This window comes from Pan paniscus, chromosome 10 (assembly GCF_029289425.2).
Source record: "Pan paniscus chromosome 10, NHGRI_mPanPan1-v2.0_pri, whole genome shotgun sequence".
Taxonomy (NCBI): domain Eukaryota; kingdom Metazoa; phylum Chordata; class Mammalia; order Primates; family Hominidae; genus Pan; species Pan paniscus.
Genome location: NC_073259.2, coordinates 20464171 through 20482877, shown reverse-complemented (window position 1 = coordinate 20482877; position 18707 = coordinate 20464171). Strand labels below are relative to the sequence as shown.

At 37.7% G+C, this 18707-nt stretch overlaps 1 long non-coding RNA gene across 1 annotated transcript in view; it reads right to left on the bottom strand.

Annotated features, from left to right (window-relative positions):
* LOC134728433 (uncharacterized) overlaps positions 1–11986 on the bottom strand; it is a 138181-nt gene extending 126195 nt beyond the window's left edge. Inside the window, exon 1 of the long non-coding RNA XR_010108814.1 lies at positions 11880–11986. This is a non-coding gene — a long non-coding RNA (uncharacterized LOC134728433). The remainder of the gene's footprint in view (positions 1–11879) is intronic.
* Positions 11987–18707: the final 6721 nt, after the last annotated feature.

Genomic DNA, 18707 nt, shown 5'->3' with positions numbered 1-18707 from the left:
ACCCATCTCACATTCAATGACACCAATATCCTTAAAGTAAAGGGACGAAGAAAAGAGTCTACCAAGTAAACAGAAAACAAAACAAAAACACGGGAGTTTCCGTTTCTAATTATAGACAAACTTTAAACCAGTAAAGATCAGAAAAGACAAAGAAAGGCATTATATAATGATATACAGCTCAATTCAAAAAGAAAACCTAACTATCCTAAATATATATGCACCCAACACTGGAGCACCCTGATATATAAAACAAATTCTTAGAGACCTATGAAGAGACTTAGATAACCACACAGTAAAAGTGGGGCACTTCAACACCCCACTGACAGTAGTAGACAAAGGCAGAAAATTCACAAAGATATTTGGGAGCTAAACTCAACACTTGACCAAATGAACATAACAGACATTTAAAAAACACTCCATCTAGCAACAGAATATACATTCTTCCCATTCCCATCTGCACATGGCATATACACTAAAATCAACCACATGATCAGCCATAAAACCATTCTCAACAAATTCAAAAAAATCGAATTCATACCAACCACACTCTTGGACCATAGCACAATGAAAATGGAAATCAATACTAAGAAGATCACTCAAAACTATACAATTACATGCAAATTAAACAACGTGTTTCTGAATGACTTTTGGGTAAACAATGAAATTAAGGCAGAAATCAAGAACTTCTTTGAAACTCATAAAAACAAAGACACAACATACCAGAATCTCTGGGACACAGCTAAAGCAACATTAAAAGGAAAGTTTATAGCACCAAATGACCACATCAAAAAGCTATAAAGATCTCAAATTAACAACTTAACATCACCTAGAGGAACCAGAAAAACAAGAGCAAACCAACTCCAAAGCTAGCAGAAGAAAAGAAATAATCAAAATCAGTGCTGAACTGAATGAAACTGAGACATATAAAACCATACAAAAGATCAACTAAAGTTGGTTCCTTGAAACAGTACATAAGACTGATAGACTGCTAGACAGACTAATAAAGAAAAAGAGAAGATCCAAATAAACACAATCAGAAATGACAAAGGGAACATTACCAATGACCCCACAAAAATACAAAAAAAAATACCCCTCAGAGACTATTATGAACACCTCTATGCACACAAACTAGAAAATCTAGATGAAATGAATAAATTCCTGGAAACATACAACCTCCCAAGATTGAAACAGGAAGAAATAGAAACCCTGAATAGATCAATAATGGGTTTCAAGATTGAATCAGTAATAAAAAGCCTACCAACCATAAAAATCCCTGGACCAGATGAATTCACAGCTGAATTCTGCCATGCATATAAAGAAGAGCTGATACGAATCCTACTGAAACTATTACAAAAATTGAGGAGGAGGGACTTCTCCCCAATTCATTCTATGAGGCCAGCATCATTCCGATATCAGAACATGGCAGACACACACACACACAAAGAAAACTTTAGGCCAATATCCCTAATGAACACATATGCAAAAATCCTCAACAAAATACTAGCAAACCAAATCCAGCAGCACATCAAAAAGCTAATCTGCCATGATCAAGTAAGCTTTAATCCTGAGATGAAACGTTGGTTCAGTATACACGAATCAATAAATGTGATTCACCACATAAACAGAACTAAAAACAGAAACCATATGATCATCTCAATAGACACAGAAAAGGCTTTTGATAAAATTCAACATCCCTTCATGTTAAAAAAAAAAAAAAAACCTCAGCAAACTAGATACTTAAGGAACATAACTCAAAATAATAAGAGGCATGTGTAACAAACCCACAACCAACATCATACTGAATGGGCAAAAGCAGGAAGCATTCCCCTTGAAAACTGGAACAAGACAAGGATCACCTCTCTTACCACTCCTGTTCAACATAGTACTGCAAGTCCTAGCCAGAGCAATTGGGCAAGAAAAATAAATTAAAGGCATCCACCTGGGAGGAGAGGAAGTCAAACTATCTCTGTTGCACACAATATAATTTTGTATCTAGAAAACCCCGTAGTCTCAGCCCAAAGCTCATATGTCTCATAAACAACTTCAGCAAAGTTTCAGGATAAAAAATCAATGTACAAAAATCAATAGCATTTTTATATACCCACATGCAAGCTGACAGCCAAATTAAGAATGCAATCCCCACAATAGCCACACAAAAAAATAACAAAACACCTAGGAATATAGCTAGCCAGGGAGGTGAATTCTACAATAAGAATTATGAAACACTGCTGAAAAAAATCACAGATGACACAAACAAATGGAAAAAACATGTCATGCCCATGGACAGGAATAATCAATATTGTTAAAATGGCCATACTCCTCAACAATTTACAGATTCACTGTTATTTCTATCAAACTACCAGTGACATTTTTTCACAGAATTAAAAAAAACTATTCTAAAATTCATTTGAAACCACAAAAGAGTCTGAATAGGCAAAGCAATCCTAAACAAAATGAACAAAGCCAGAGGCATCACATTACCCAACTTCGAACTATATTATGAGGCTACAGTAACCAAAACAGTATGGTACTAGTACAAAAACAAACACATAGACCAATGGAACAGAATAAAAAGCCCAGAAATAAAGTCACATACCTACAACCATCTGATCTTTGATAAACTTGACAAAAACAATCAATGGGGAGAGGACTCCCTATTCAATAAATGGTGCTGGGATAACTGGCTAGCCATATGCAGAAGATTAGAACTGGACCCCTTCCTTTCACCATATAGAAAAATCAACTCAAGATGGATTAAGACTTAAATGTAAAACCCCAAATTTTAAAAACCCTAGAAGAAAACCTGGAAAATATCATTCTGGAGATAGGCCCTAGTGAAGATTTCATGATAGGTGCCAAAAGAAATTGCAACTAAAACCAAAATTGACAAATTGGATCTAATTAAACTAAAGAGCTTCTGCACAGCAAAAGAAACTAGCAACAGAGTAAACAGAGAACCTACAGAATGGGAGAAAATATTCACAAACTGTGCATCTGACAAAGGTCTAATATCAGGAATCTACAAGGAACTTACGCAAATTAACAAGCAAAAAACAAACAACTCCATTAAAAAATGATCATAGGACATCAAAGGACGCTTTTCAAAAGAAAACATACATGCAGTCAACAAACATATGAAAAAAGCTTAATATCACTGATTATTAGAGAATGCAAATCAAAACCACAATGAGATACCATCTCACATCAGTCAGAATGGCTATTATTAAAAATTCAAAAAATAACAGGTGCTGGCAAGTTGTGGAGAAACAATTATACACTGCTGGTGGGAATATAAATTAGTTCAGCCACTGTGGAAAGCGGTTTGGAGATTTCTCAAATAACTTAGAACTACTATTCAACCCAGCAATCCCATTACTGGGTATATACCCAAAGGAATATAGTTTTACCATAAAAACACATTCATACATATGTTCATTGAAGCAATATTCACAATAGCAAAGACACGGAATCAACCTAAATGCTCATCAATGGTGGACTGAATAAAGAAAATATGTTATAGGAAAAGCTCCGGTCTACAGCTCCCAGCGTGAGCGACGCAGAAGACGGGTGATTTCTGCATTTCTATCTGAGGTACCGGGTTCATCTCACTAGGGAGTGCCAGACAGTGGGCGCAGGCCAGTGGGTGCGCGCACCGTGCGCGAGCCGAAGCAGGGCGAGGCATTGCCTCACCTGGGAAGTGCAAGGGGTCAGGGAGTTCCCTTTCCAAGTCAAAGAAAGGGGTGACGGACGCACCTGGAAAGTCGGGTCACTCCCACCCGAATATTGCGCTTTTCAGACCGGCTTAAAAAACGGCGCACCAGGAGACTATATCCCACACCTGGCTCGGAGGGTCCTACGCCCACGGAGTCTCGCTGGTTGCTAGCACAGCAGTCTGAGATCAAACTGCAAGGCGGCAGCGAGGCTGGGGGAGGGGCGCCCGCCATTGCCCAGGCTTGATTAGGTAAGCCTGGAAGCTTGATTAGGTAAGCAGCCGGGAAGCTCGAACTGGGTGGAGCCCACCACAGCTCACGGAGGCTTGCCTGCCTCTGTAGGCTCCACCTCTGGGGGCAGGGCACAGACAAACAAAAAGACAGCAGTAACCTCTGCAGACTTAAATGTCCCTGTCTGACAGCTTTGAAGAGAGCAGTGGTTCTCCCAGCACGCAGCTGGAGATCTGAGAACGGGCAGACTGCCTCCTCAAGTGGGTCCCTGACCCCTGACCCCCGAGCAGCCTAACTGGGAGGCACCCCCCAGCAGGGGCACACTGACACCTCACATGGCAGGGTACTCCAACAGACCTGCAGCTGAGGGTCCTGTCTGTTAGAAGGAAAACTAACAAACAGAAAGGACATCCACACCGAAAACCCATCTGTACATCACCATCGTCAAAGACCAAAAGTAGATAAAACCACAAAGATGGGGAAAAAACAGAACAGAAAAACTGGAAACTCTAAAACGCAGAGCACCTCTCCTCCTCCAAAGGAACGCAGTTCCTCACCAGCAACGGAACAAAGCTGGATGGAGAATGATTTTGACGAGCTGAGAGAAGAAGGCTTCAGATGATCAAATTACTCTGAGCTACGGGAGGATATTCAAACCAAAGGCAAAGAAGTTGAAAACTTTGAAAAAAATTTAGACGAATGTATAACTAGAATAACCAATACAGAGAAGTGCTTAAAGGAGCTGATGGAGCTGAAAACCAAGGCTCGAGAACTACGTGAAGAATGCAGAAGCCTCAGGAGCCGATGCGATCAACTGGAAGAAAGGGTATCAGCAATGGAAGATGAAATGAATGAAATGAAGCAAGAAGGGAAGTTTAGAGAAAAAAGAATAAAAAGAAATGAGCAAAGCCTCCAAGAAATATGGGACTATGTGAAAAGACCAAATCTACGTCTGATTGGTGTACCTGAAAGTGATGCGGAGAATGGAACCAAGTTGGAAAACACCCTGCAGGATATTATCCAGGAGAACTTCCCCAATCTAGCAAGGCAGGCCAACGTTCAGATTCAGGAAATACAGAGAACACTGCAAAGATACTCCTCGAGAAGAGCAACTCCAAGACACATAATTGTCAGATTCACCAAAGTTGAAATGAAGGAAAAAATGTTAAGGGCAGCCAGAGAGAAAGGTCGGGTTACCCTCAAAGGGAAGCCCATCAGACTAACAGCGGATCTCTCGGCAGAAACCCTACAAGCCAGAAGAGAGTGGGGGCCAATATTCAACATTCTTAAAGAAAAGAATTTTCAACCCAGAATTTCATATCCAGCCAAACTAAGCTTCATAAGTGAAGGAGAAATAAAATACTTTACAGACAAGCAAATGCTGACCGATTTTGTCACCACCAGGCCTGCCCTAAAAGAGCTCCTGAAGGAAGCGCTAAACATGGAAAGGAACAACCGGTACCAGCCGCTGCAAAATCATGCCAAAATGTAAAGACCATCGAGACTAGGAAGAAACTGCATCAACTAACGAGCAAAATAACCAGCTAACATCATAATGACAGGATCAAATTCACACATAACAATATTAACTTTAAATGTAAATGGACTAAATTCTCCAATTAAAAGACACAGACTGGCAAGTTGGATAAAGAGTCAAGACCCATCAGTGTGCTGTATTCAGGAAACCCATCTCACCTGCAGAGACACACATAGGCTCAAAATAAAAGGATGGAGGAAGATCTACCAAGCAAATGGAAAACAAAAAAAGGCAGGGGTTGCAATCCTAGTCTCTGATAAAACAGACTTTAAACCAACAAAGATCAAAAGAGACAAAGAAGGCCATTACATAATGGTAAAGGGATCAATTCAACAAGAGGAGCTAACTATCCTAAACATATATGCACCCAATACAGGAGCACCCAGATTCATAAAGCAAGTCCTGAGTGACCTACAAAGAGACTTAGACTCCCACACATTAATAATGGGTGACTTTAACACCCCACTGTCAACATTAGACAGATCAACAAGACAGAAAGTCAACAAGGATACCCAGGAACTGAACTCAGCTCTGCACCAAGCGGACCTAATAGACATCTACAGAACTCTCCACCCCAAATCAACAGAATATACATTTTTTTCAGCACCACACCACACCTATTCCAAAATTGACCACATACTTGGAAGTAAAGCTCTCCTCAGCAAATGTAAAAGAACAGAAATTATAACCAACTATCTCTCAGACCACAGTGCAATCAAACTAGAACTCAGGGTTAAGAATCTCACTCAAAGCCGCTCAACTACATGGAAACTGAACAACCTGCTCCTGAATGACTACTGGGTACATAACGAAATGAAGGCAGAAATAAAGATGTTCTTTGAAACCAACGAGAACAAAGACACAACATACCAGAATCTCTGGGACACATTCAAAGCAGTGTGCAGAGGGAAATTTATAGCACTAAATGCCCACAAGAGAAAGCAGGAAAGATCCAAAATTGACACCCTAACATCACATTTAAAAGAACTAGAAAAGCAAGAGCAAACACATTCAAAAGCTAGCAGAAGGCAAGAAATAACTAAAATCAGAGCAGAACTGAAGGAAATAGAGACACAAAAAACCCTTCAAAAAATCAATGAATCCAGGAGCTGGTTTTTTGAAAGGATCAACTAAATTGATAGACCGCTAGCAAGACTAATAAAGAAAAAAAGAGAGAAGAATCAAATAGACACAATAAAAAATGATAAAGGGGATATCACCACCGATCCCACAGAAATACAAACTACCATCAGAGAATACTACAAACACCTCTACGCAAATAAACTAGAAAATCTAGAAGAAATGGATACATTCCTTGACACATACACTCTCCCAAGACTAAACCAGGAAGAAGTTGAATCTCTGAATAGACCAATAACAGGAGCTGAAATTGTGGCAATAATCAATAGTTTACCAACCAAAAAGAGTCCAGGACCAGATGGATTCACAACCGAATTCTACCAGAGGTACAAGGAGGAACTGGTACCATTCCTTCTGAAACTATTCCAATCAATAGAAAAAGAGGGAATCCTCCCTAACTCATTTTATGAGGCCAGCATCATTCTGATACCAAAGCCGGGCAGAGACACAACCAAAAAAGAGAATTTTAGACCAATATCCTTGATGAACATTGATGCAAAAATCCTCAATAAAATACTGGCAAACCAAATCCAGCAGCACATCAAAAAGCTTATCCACCATGATCAAGTGGGCTTCATCCCTGGGATGCAAGGCTGGTTCAATATACGCAAATCAATAAATGTAATCCAGCATATAAACAGAGCCAAAGACAAAAACCACATGATTATCTCAATAGATGCAGAAAAAGCCTTTGACAAAATTCAACAACCTTCATGCTAAAAACTCTCAATAAATTGGGTATTGATGGGATGTATTTCAAAATAATAAGAGCTATCTATGACAAACCCACAGCCAATATCATACTGAATGGGCAAAAACTGGAAGCATTCCCTTTGAAAACTGGCACAAGACAGGGATGCCCTCTCTCATCGCTCCTATTCAACATAGTGTTGGAAGTTCTGGCCAGGGCAATCAGGCAGGAGAAGGAAATAAAGGGTATTCAATTAGGAAAAGAGGAAGTCAAATTGTCCCTGTTTGCAGACGACATGATTGTTTATCTAGAAAACCCCATCGTCTCAGCCCAAAATCTCCTTAAGCTGATAAGCAACTTCAGCAAAGTCTCAGGATACAAAATCAATGTACAAAAATCACAAGCATTCCTATACACCAACAACAGACAAACAGAGAGCCAAATCATGAGTGAACTCCCATTCACAATTGCTTCAAAGAGAATAAAATACCTAGGAATCCAACTTACAAGGGATATGAAGGACCTCTTCAAGGAGAACTACAAACCACTGCTCAAGGAAATAAAAGAGGATACAAACAAATGGAAGAACATTCCATGCTCATGGGAAGGAAGAATCAATATCGTGAAAATGGCCATACTGCCCAAGGTAATTTACAGATTCAATGCCATCCCCATCAAGCTACCAATGACTTTCTTCACAGAATTGGAAAAAACTACTTTAAAGTTCATATGGAAACAAAAAAGAGCCCGCATCGCCAAGTCAATCCTAAGCCAAAAGAACAAAGCTGGAGGCATCACACTACCTGACTTCAAACTATACTACAAGGCTACAGTAACCAAAACAGCATGGTACTGGTACCAAAACAGAGATATAGATAAATGGAACAGAACAGAGCCCTCAGAAATAACGCCACTTACCTACAACTATCTGATCTTTGACAAACCTGAGAAAAACAAGCAATGGGGAAAGGATTCCCTATTTAATAAATGGTGCTGGGAAAACTGGCTAGCCATATGTAGAAAGCTGAAACTGGATCCCTTCCTTACACCTTATACAAAAATTAATTCAAGATGGATTAAAGATTTAAACGTTAGACCTAAAACCATAAAAACCCTAGAAGAAAACCTAGGCATTACCATTCAGGACATAGGCATGGGCAAGGACTTCATGTCCAAAACACCAAAAGCAATGGCAACAAAAGCCAAAATTGACAAATGGGATCTAATTAAACTCAAGAGCTTCTGCACAGCAAAAGAAACCACCATCAGAGTGAACAGGCAACCTACAACATGGGAGAAAATTTTCACAACCTACTCATCTGACATAGGGCTAATATCCAGAATCTACAATGAACTCAAACAAATTTACAAGAAAAAAACAAACAACCCCATCAAAAAGTGGGCGAAGGATATGAACAGACACTTCTCAAAAGAAGACATTTATGCAGCCAAAAAACACATGAAAAAATGCTCATCATCACTGGCCATCAGAGAAATGCAAATCAAAACCACTATGAGATATCATCTCACACCAGTTAGAATGGCAATCATTAAAAAGTCAGGAAACAACAGGTGCTGGAGAGGATGTGGAGAAATAGGAACACTTTTACACTGTTGGTGGGACTGTAAACTAGTTCAACCATTGTGGAAGTCAGTGTGGTGATTCCTCAGGGATCTAGAACTAGAAACACCATTTGACCCAACCATCCCATTACTGGGTATATACCCAAATGACTATAAATCATGCTGCTATAAAGACACATGCACACGTATGTTTATTACGGCATTATTCACAATAGCAAAGACTTGGAACCAACCCAAATGTCCAACAATGATAGACTGGATTAAGAAAATGTGGCACATATACACCATGGAATACTATGCAGCCATAAAAAATGATGAGTTCATGTCCTTTGTAGGGACATGGATGAAACTGGAAACCATCATTCTCAGTAAACTATCACAAGAACAAAAAACCAAACACCACATATTCTCACTCATAGGTGGGAATTGAACAATGAGATCACATGGACACAGGAAGGGGAATACCATACTCTGGGGACTGTGGTGGGGAGGGGGGAGGGGGGAGGGATAGCATTGGGAGATATACCTAATGCTAGATGACGAGTTAGTGGGTGCAGCGCACCAGCATGGCACATGTATACATATGTAACTAACCTGCACAATGTGCACATGTACCCTAAAACTTAAAGTATAATAAAAAAAAAAAAAGAAAGAAAATATGTTACACATATGTCATGGAATACCATGCGGCCATGAAAAGGAACTAGATCATGTTCTTGGAAGCAACATGGATGCAGCTGCAGGCCATTATCCTAAGTGAATTAATGTAGGACCGGAAAACCAAATATCACATGTTCTCACTTATAATTGGGAGCTAATTATTTAGTATACATGGACACAAAGCAGGGAACAATAAACACCAGGACCTGCAAAGTAGCAAACAATAAACGGCAGGTTGGAGGGTTGGAGGTGGGTGAGGAATGAAAAGCTATCCATCAGGTGGTGGATTACCTGGGTGATGAAATAACCTGTTAATACCTGGGTGATGAAATAATCTGTACATCAAGCCCCCATGACTCTCAATTTACCCATGTAACAAACCTCCACATGTACCCCCTGAACCTAAACCTAAAATAAAAGAAAAATGAAAGAAAGAGTCAGAGAAGAGAAATAGAGGGATAATGGGTGACAAGGGGGAGTGGCAAATAGCCAACATTTCTACACATTGCTGTTCACGGTAGCCAAAGTTGGAGATGTCTGTATCACTACTTCCCCCAGGGTTAAATAAAACATGCCAATATACTATTTTGCCCATAGATTTTTAAATTTCAAGTTGTTTATTTCTGACTGTGGAATAAAATAATTTATTCCTTCTTAAAATTTTTTAGTCATCAGAAAGCATGAGAACATTATGGTAAGACCCTTTCCAGTACCCCTAAAATCACTTTTACCTTTACACAATTAGGGCAGTCCACACCTGACAGGAAAAATGAAATCTGTTGGTCATAGCTTCCACATATCTGTAACCCATATCCTAGTCAAAAGCAGAATTCAATAAAATCTTAACAAATTTAACCAAATGTCATAATACATCATGGCCAAGTGGACTTTATTCCACATATGCAAATATGTTCAATATTCAAAAATCAACCAACATAATTTATCGAAACAACTGACTAAAGAAGAAAAATTACATAATCATATCAGTTGACACAGAAAAGAGCATTAAACAACATTTAACTTCTATATATGATAAAAACTCTCAGTATACTAGAAATAGAGGGCAACTATTCCAACCTTATAAAGAGTATCTACAAATAATCTACAGCAAAAATCACGCTTAATGGTAAAAGATTGAATCCTTTCCCTCTAAGATCAGAAACAAGGCAAGGATATCTATTTCCATCACTATTATTTAACATGGTACTATAAATTTTAGCCTTTGCAGTAACAAAGCATGAAAAAGAAACAAAAATAATACAAATTGGGAAATAAATAAATCTATGTCTATTTGCAAATGACATCATGTCTATATACAAAGTTCCAAGAAATCTCCAAAAAACCACCCCCACCAGGGCAGTTTAATAGGGTCACAGAATCTATGATAAATGATTAGTGCACAAAACTCAATGTATTTCTATATATTGACAAAGAACAAGTGGAAACTAAAATATGTAATACTATTAACAATTTCTTAAAAGAAAATGAAATATTTTGGTATAAATGTAACAAAACATGTATGGGATCTGTAGTGAAAATTATAAAATATTGAGGAAAAAATCAAAGAAAACTTAAATACTTGGTGCGAACATACCATTTTCATGGACTGGAAAACTCCACATAATTAAGATATCAATTTCCCTAAATTTATCTATATGTTTATCATAATTTCCGTCAAAATATCAGCAAGTTTCACGTAGACAATTTAGAATATGACAAGCCTATTCTAAAATTTATATGAAAAGGGAAAGGCCCTAGACCTTTATTTTTCAAAATAATTTGAAAAATAAAAATGGAGTGGGAGAAATTACTCTTCTTTATATTCAGACTTACTATATAGCTGAGGTAATCAACAGAGTATGACACTGACAGAGAGATAGACACAAAGATTAATGGACTAGAATAGGGAATCCAGAAGCCGGCCCACACAAATATATCCAAATTAGTTCTTGACAAAGGAGAAAGTGTTCAATGGAGGAAAAATTGCCTTTTCAATAAATGGTGCTGAAGAAACCGGGCATCCGTTGATGATAAAGAAAACCTGACCTATGTCTCACACCTTATATAAAGTTAACTTATACAAAAACGAAGCATAAACTTGAATGTAAAATGTGAAATTTTAACATTTACTTGTTTATTTTTAGAAACAGGGTCTTGCTCTCTCACCCAGGTTGGAGTACAGTGGCTTGATCATAGCTCACTGTAACCTCAAACTCCTAGGCTCAAGCCATCCTTCTGCCTCAGCCTCTCGAGTAGCTAGGACTACAGGTATATGCCACCACTCCCAGCTAAAATGTTTTGTAAAGGTAAGTTCTTGTTGTCTTACCCAGGCTGGTCTTGAACTCCTGGCCTCGAACTCCTGGCCTCAAGTGATTCTCCCACCTTAGTCTCCCAAAGCTGTAGGATACAGGCATGAGCCACTGCAGCTGGCTGAAATTTTAACATTTATAGAAAGAACGTAAGAGAAAGTACGTGGAACCTGGGACTAGTCAAGTTTCTTCTTAGACTCAACACAAAAAGTATAATTTGTGAGAGGAAAAACTGATAAATTAGCCCTCATCAAAATTAAGATCTTTGATCCTCCGAATAGCCTGTAAAATGACAGAAGGGACAAGTTACAGACTCAGAGAAAATATTTGCAAGTCACATATCTGGCAAAGGCCTCATGTTTAAAAGCACATGAAAAAATATTCAAAATCATTAGCAGTTAGTAAAATACTAATTAAAATCACAATGAGGTATCACTGCATACATATCAGAATGATTAAAATTAAAAATAGTGAAACCACCAAATATTGACGAGGATGTGAAGAAGCAGGATCACCTATATATTGTTGTTGTAAGTGTAAAATGAAAATGCTACTCTGAAAAACAGTTTGCAGTTAAATAAAAAACTAAACATGATACTATCATATAGCCCAGCATTTGTACTCCTCGGTATCTATCACAGAGAGATGAAAACTTGTGTTCACACAGAAACCTGCACACAAATGGTCATATTAGCTCTATTTGTAACAGCAAGAAGGGAGAAAAATCCCAGATGTCTTTTGATGTAACAAACTCTATTATACCATAGAATGTTTCTTAACCATGAAAATAAATGAACTACTGGTACATGCAACAACTTGAATGAATTTCCAGAGAATTATATTGATTTTAAAAATTCAATCTTAATAAGTTCATACTATGCAACATTCTTAAAATGACAAAATAACAGAGATATAGAACAGATCAATGGTTTTTTCAACTGTTAAAGAGGATAAAGGTAGGGGACAGTATGAGGGAAGGAGGTGTGGCTGTAAACAGGCAACACGAGAGGTCTCTGTGGTGATTAAAATGTACTATATATTGGTATATTGGTGTCAATATTGTACTATAGTTTTAGAAGATATTACCATTGGGGAAATTTGATTAAAGTGTATATAGGATCTCTCTTTATTATTGCATATGAATCTATAATAATCTCCAAATTAAAAAGTTAATTAAAAGTAAAAAATCAAATGGTATCTATGTCGCCATGTAATTTACGTAAACACAAAAACACAGAAATTAATACTACCCTATACCTCATGTTACTGAAAATTTTATATATACATACATAGTACACATATAGATAATACATGTATTATGTTATATATACATATCTATCATATATCTGTGTGGGTATATGAAGTGTGTATATATATGAATGTGTGTTTATACATACAGAGATTTTATATATATTTATATACACATGCATATATACACATTTTTACATATACATATCATGGTCTGGAAGCCAAGAGTCTTTGCATATGGGATGGGAATTGGTACGGGGAGAAGTGCCATTACCTGAAAATAAATATTTTCAACTTTCTCTCTCCAGCATCCTTAACCTGCACCTCTTGGATGAGCTACCTATAAAGCGTATTTTCAACACTGACTCTCAGAGTTCCCCAGTAGAATTAAGCTCTGGTTGGTCATGCACCCTTTATTAACTGACCTTCCTTTCTTTTCTCAGTTTCCCACTTCGCAACTGTTTTTTCCTGAAATCATCACCTCCCAGTCAAACTTCTTGCACTGAAATCCTTATATGAGGGTCTATTTCTGAGAAACCCAAAATAGGGCATTTCTTCTATGAATCTAGGGGTTAAGTCTGGTAGGTTTGAAATAGTCTCTTCTCCTTCTGCTTGTTTCTGCACTTCATGTATCCTTATTAGACCTTGAGATTATGAGCTGTGAGGTCCCATTCTGTTTCTCCATTTGCTTCGACCTAACAAGTAATGGGTAAAGTACCAGTCTAAGCATTCAGAGTTCTAGTCTAATTCCCCATGCCCATCCCCCTTATTAACTCCCTGAATTTAGCCCGAACAACCTTCTTGGGTCTGTTTTTTTCTTGGTTAAATGTGAATAACATAATCTGTCTTACCATCACTGCAGATTTGTTATGAGGATAAAATACAAAAGTGTTTGAGGAAGAATAAAACATGGTGAAATGTTAAGTCAGAACATTTTTATCTTTATTCAAAGGGAAAATTCACTGAAACTCCACTGCCCTGGTGTGACTGGCTGCAAAAAGGAAAGAGGCTCTGAGTCATCCATTTAACTTTCCCTTCAAGGTTTGTTCTGCAATCTAGCAGCGCCAAATGGCTTTTGTAAGCAGTGTTAGTCTGGTTGTGCTCTATCATGTTAGGAACATCAAGATATTGAATTCCCTTTTCACAAACCCTGCCCCAGCATCATCTTGGGTTTAGTCTAAGCCAGCAAAGAAGCTTCAGTTCTGTAAAAAGCAGTCCCATGTTTATTCGATGGCTTTGTGTGAATCTCTAACAAAGCGATCTGAGGTTTAGATATTTCCTCCTTCTTACATTCACTGAGAGATATATATTATTTTCCCTCTCTTTAAATTCAAGGAGAAAATGTTACACAAGGCCAAGAATGCTTATCAGATATCTATTTTTCACGTAGCTTTCTCCTTGCTGTGATTTCATATAGAAATGATGAGGCAAAAGATCTGGCATTTAAATAACTATAACAAAGCTCTCCCTTTTTGGCTGAAATGGCATAAATTCCTTGAAATAAGGAAAAGCTTTAGGAGTAAAGAAATGACAGATGTTTGGTGTGTCAAGTAAGAAATTAGAACTGTAAAGCATCTTCCTACTCTTCCAAATTCTGTGTTTCGACATTTGCTAGGAGGCAGTAGTAAGGATACTCCCAAAGGCTTTTACATGCTACTCTTTTTTGCGTCGGTTTTTTTTTCTTCTTCTTTTTTTTGAGACAAAGTCTTGTTCTGTTGCTTAGGCTGGAGTGCAGTGGTGCCATCATGGCTCACTGCAGCCTCAACCTCCCAGGCTCAAACTATCCTCCCACCTCAGCCTCCCAAGTTGCTGGAATTAAAGGTGTATGCCACAACACCTGGATAATTACATTATACTCTTATTAAATGGCTCTGTGGTCTTCAGCAAGAGACACAACCCTTGTGAGCCTTCACCTGGAAAATTGGAATCATACAGATGATACCTACCTCATGAGTAAAAATGCTTAGTTCCTGGCACATAGTAGGCTTTCAACAAATGTTGACTGCTGTGATCATTATCATCATCATTATTATAATTAATATTGTTCTTTCAAAAGTAATGTTATGATCATTAGTGTTTTCTTCTTAGAAGATGTGCAGATATTAATTAATACTTTTCCTTTCTTTAAACAGCAGATGATTTCTCTGCTTCCAGTGGTATGGCAGTGCTGGTTCATTTAAGAATCTATCCCACTCCATAGAAAGACAAAATTTCCATAAATATCCTCTGAATCACCAATTATTTCCCTGTAATGCTTGACACTAACAATCAATACCAAGAAAAAATGTCTGTGTATGTTTCACTAACATCATTTTTATTTTCTTAGGATCTGTGTTTAGTACATAAGAGAAGATTCATAATAAAGCAGCCATATATGGTTAAGTACACTAATTTCTTGCCAGTTTTCAGGATTTGAAGTATACTCTTAAAATATATCATTAATAAAATTTACTTTTTAATAGTTTTAAGGGTTACAGAAAAATTGAGCCTAAAGTTTAGAGCATTCACATGACCTATCAGCCTTCCCACCCCTTAATTTCCCCTATTATCAACATCTTGCATTCGTATAGTACATTTGTTACAGTTGATGAGCCAGTATTCATAACTTATTATTAACTAAAGCTTACAGTTTATATTAGGGTTCACTCTTTGTTTTGTACATTCTGTGGAATTTGACAAATGTAAAATTACATGTATCCAGCATTAAAGCATCATACAAAATAGTTTCACTGCCCTAAAGTTCTCCTGTGTTCTACCTATTCATCTCTCTTCTCCTCCCTCTCTCTCCCAAAACCCTGGCAACTACTGATCATTTTACTGTCTCCAAAGTTTGGCCTTGTTCAGAATATCATATAAGTGGATTCACACAGTATGTAGCTTTTTTCTGATTAGCTTTTTCCACATAACAATATGCATTTAAGTTTCTCCATGTCTTTTCATAGCTTGATATCTTGTTTCTTTTTATCACTGAATAATATTCAACTATGTGAATGTACCATAGTTTATCTACTCACCTTTATAAAAATATCTGAGTTGCTTCCAAGTTTTGCCAATTATGAGTGTATTAGGCCATTCTTGCATTGCTATAGAGAAATACCTGAGACTGGGTAATTTATAAAGAAAAGAGGATTTATTGGCTCACAGTTCCTTAGGCTTTACAGCAAGCATGGTGCCAGCATCTGTTTAGCTTCTAGTGAAGCCTCAGGGAACTTTCAATCATGTAGCAGGAGACAGACAGAGAGAGAGAGAGAGAGAGAGAGAGAGAGAGAGAGAGAGAGAGTAGAGGGGAAGGTCTCAAACACTTTTAAATGACCAGGTCTTGTGGGAACTCACTCACTATTATAAAGACACCACCAAGCCATAGGGAATCCGCCCCCATGACCCAAACACCTCCCACCGGCCACCACCATTAGCATTACAATTCAACACAGATTTCGATGGGGACAAGCATCCAACTATAGTAATGAATAAAGCTGCTATAAACACTCATATGCAGGTTTTTGTGTGGACATAAGTTTACAACCCAATTGGGTAAATAGCTGTGAGTGCGACTGATGGATTACTCTTACATATGGTAAGAGTAAGGTTAGCTTTGGGAGAAACCACCAAACTGTCTACCAAAGTGGCTGTGCTATTTTTCAGACCCGCCAACAATGAATGAGAGTGGCTATTACTTCACATCCTCATCCAGCATTTTATGTTTAGGATTTTAGCCATTCTAAAGTGATACGTAGTGGTATCTCATCGTTATTTTAATTTGCAATTACCTAATGAGCTATGATGTTGAGCATCTTTTTATATGCTTATTTCCCATCTGTACATCTTCTTTGGTGAGATGTCTGTCCAGACCATGTGTACTTTTAAAATCAACAAAATAATAAAACAATAGTCATGAACCACCTACAAAAAAAGACTATGCTCTGAAAAGTGCATTCTCTTTTATAAAAGGGCTCACAGGACAGCTTGCAGGAAAGTACTCCAATCAAAGGAAATAGTACAGAAACAAAAGCAAGCCTGTGTGTTCTCACACTAAGGAGTTGAATTTTGCTTAAGAATAGGATGCAAAGGTAATATAAGTAGGAGATGGTGCTTGAAAAGAGGGCCAAGGGAAAATCCAAAAGACACTGAAAAAGTGTGAAGAGTTTATCTTACAGGTAACCAGGAGCCACTAAAGAATTTTGCACAAAGAAAACAATAGAATCATATTTGCGTGTTAAGACTATTCTGATAGCAATGTATCAGATGCATTAAGGGAAGGCAAAGCTAGTTGTACAGAAACTAATAAGGAGTCTATTGAAATAACTTAAATGAGGCCATCAAACGAGAACTCAAGAAGGGACAGAAAGGATGAAGGAGAGGCGGGGTCATTTTTAAGAAGTGTTAAGGAAATAAAATGAACAGGCCATGTTGACTCATTCTAGATGAGGATAGGGTAGAGGAAGAAATACAGAACAACTTCCAGTTTCTGACTTGGGCAATTAATTTAATGACAATGTCCTTTTCTAATATAGTGTGTTTAAAATAGAAGAACATCAGGAAAAGAGAATTAGTTGAGTCTTAAACATGTTGCGTTTGGAACATTCAAACAAAGCTATCTAGTAATTTATAAGATATAGATTCTGAGGCCCAGAAAAAGAAGTTTGAGCTAAAGATAAGATTTGGGGCCATTAGCTCATTGATAGGATTTACTATGTGTTGAGAAAAAGGGGACCTAAGATGAAACCCTGGAGAATACCAACCAGTATTTAGGGATAAGGCAGAGTAAGCAGCTTAAGTAGGAAAATAAACATCAGGGAGAGTGATATGTAAGCCAATAAAGAAGAAAGTTTTAAGTGGAGGAAATAATCAATGTGGCTCTGTAAAACACGCTTCTAGTGAATTTAGTAACTAGAAGGTTGCTGAAAACCTCAGCAGGGGAATTTACAATAGACTGAGGTGTGAAATGCATTCATTGCTGAATCCCCACCTAGCATAATTATTGGCCCCTTCCTACGTGTTCCGTAAATATCTATTGGATTATTGCATGATAAATCTTTTTCTAGGTCACGTCACAGAAAATGAGCAGAGGAAGTGCTGTTCTTTCTCCTCAATGTGATTCTTAGTGATTCTCATTCTCCGATCTGTGAGGTTGCGTGGAAGACTAACAGTCTACTAATTACAATCACACTCACTCAGCTATACCCTCTATGTTCCATGATTCTACTCAGTTCGTCTTGCCAGGGTTTTTAAACAAAGTTCTTTTATTTAGCAAATAGCATACACTTTAAAATACTTTAAAATTTTTTAATTGTATTGAAAATCACCAACATAAAATTTACCATCTTAACCATTTGTACGTGCACCGCTGATTGGCGTTAAGTTTATTCCTATTATTGTACAATAGATACCCAGAACGTTTTCATCTTGCAAAACTCAAACTCTATACCCATTGAGCAGCAACTCATTTCACCCTTCACCCAGCCCCTGGCAACCACCATTCTACTTTATGTTTCTATGAGTTTGATACCTCATGTAAGTGGGTTTATACAGTGTTTGTCTTTTTGTGACTAGCTTATTTCACTTAGCATAATGTCCTCAAGATTCATCCATGTCGTAGC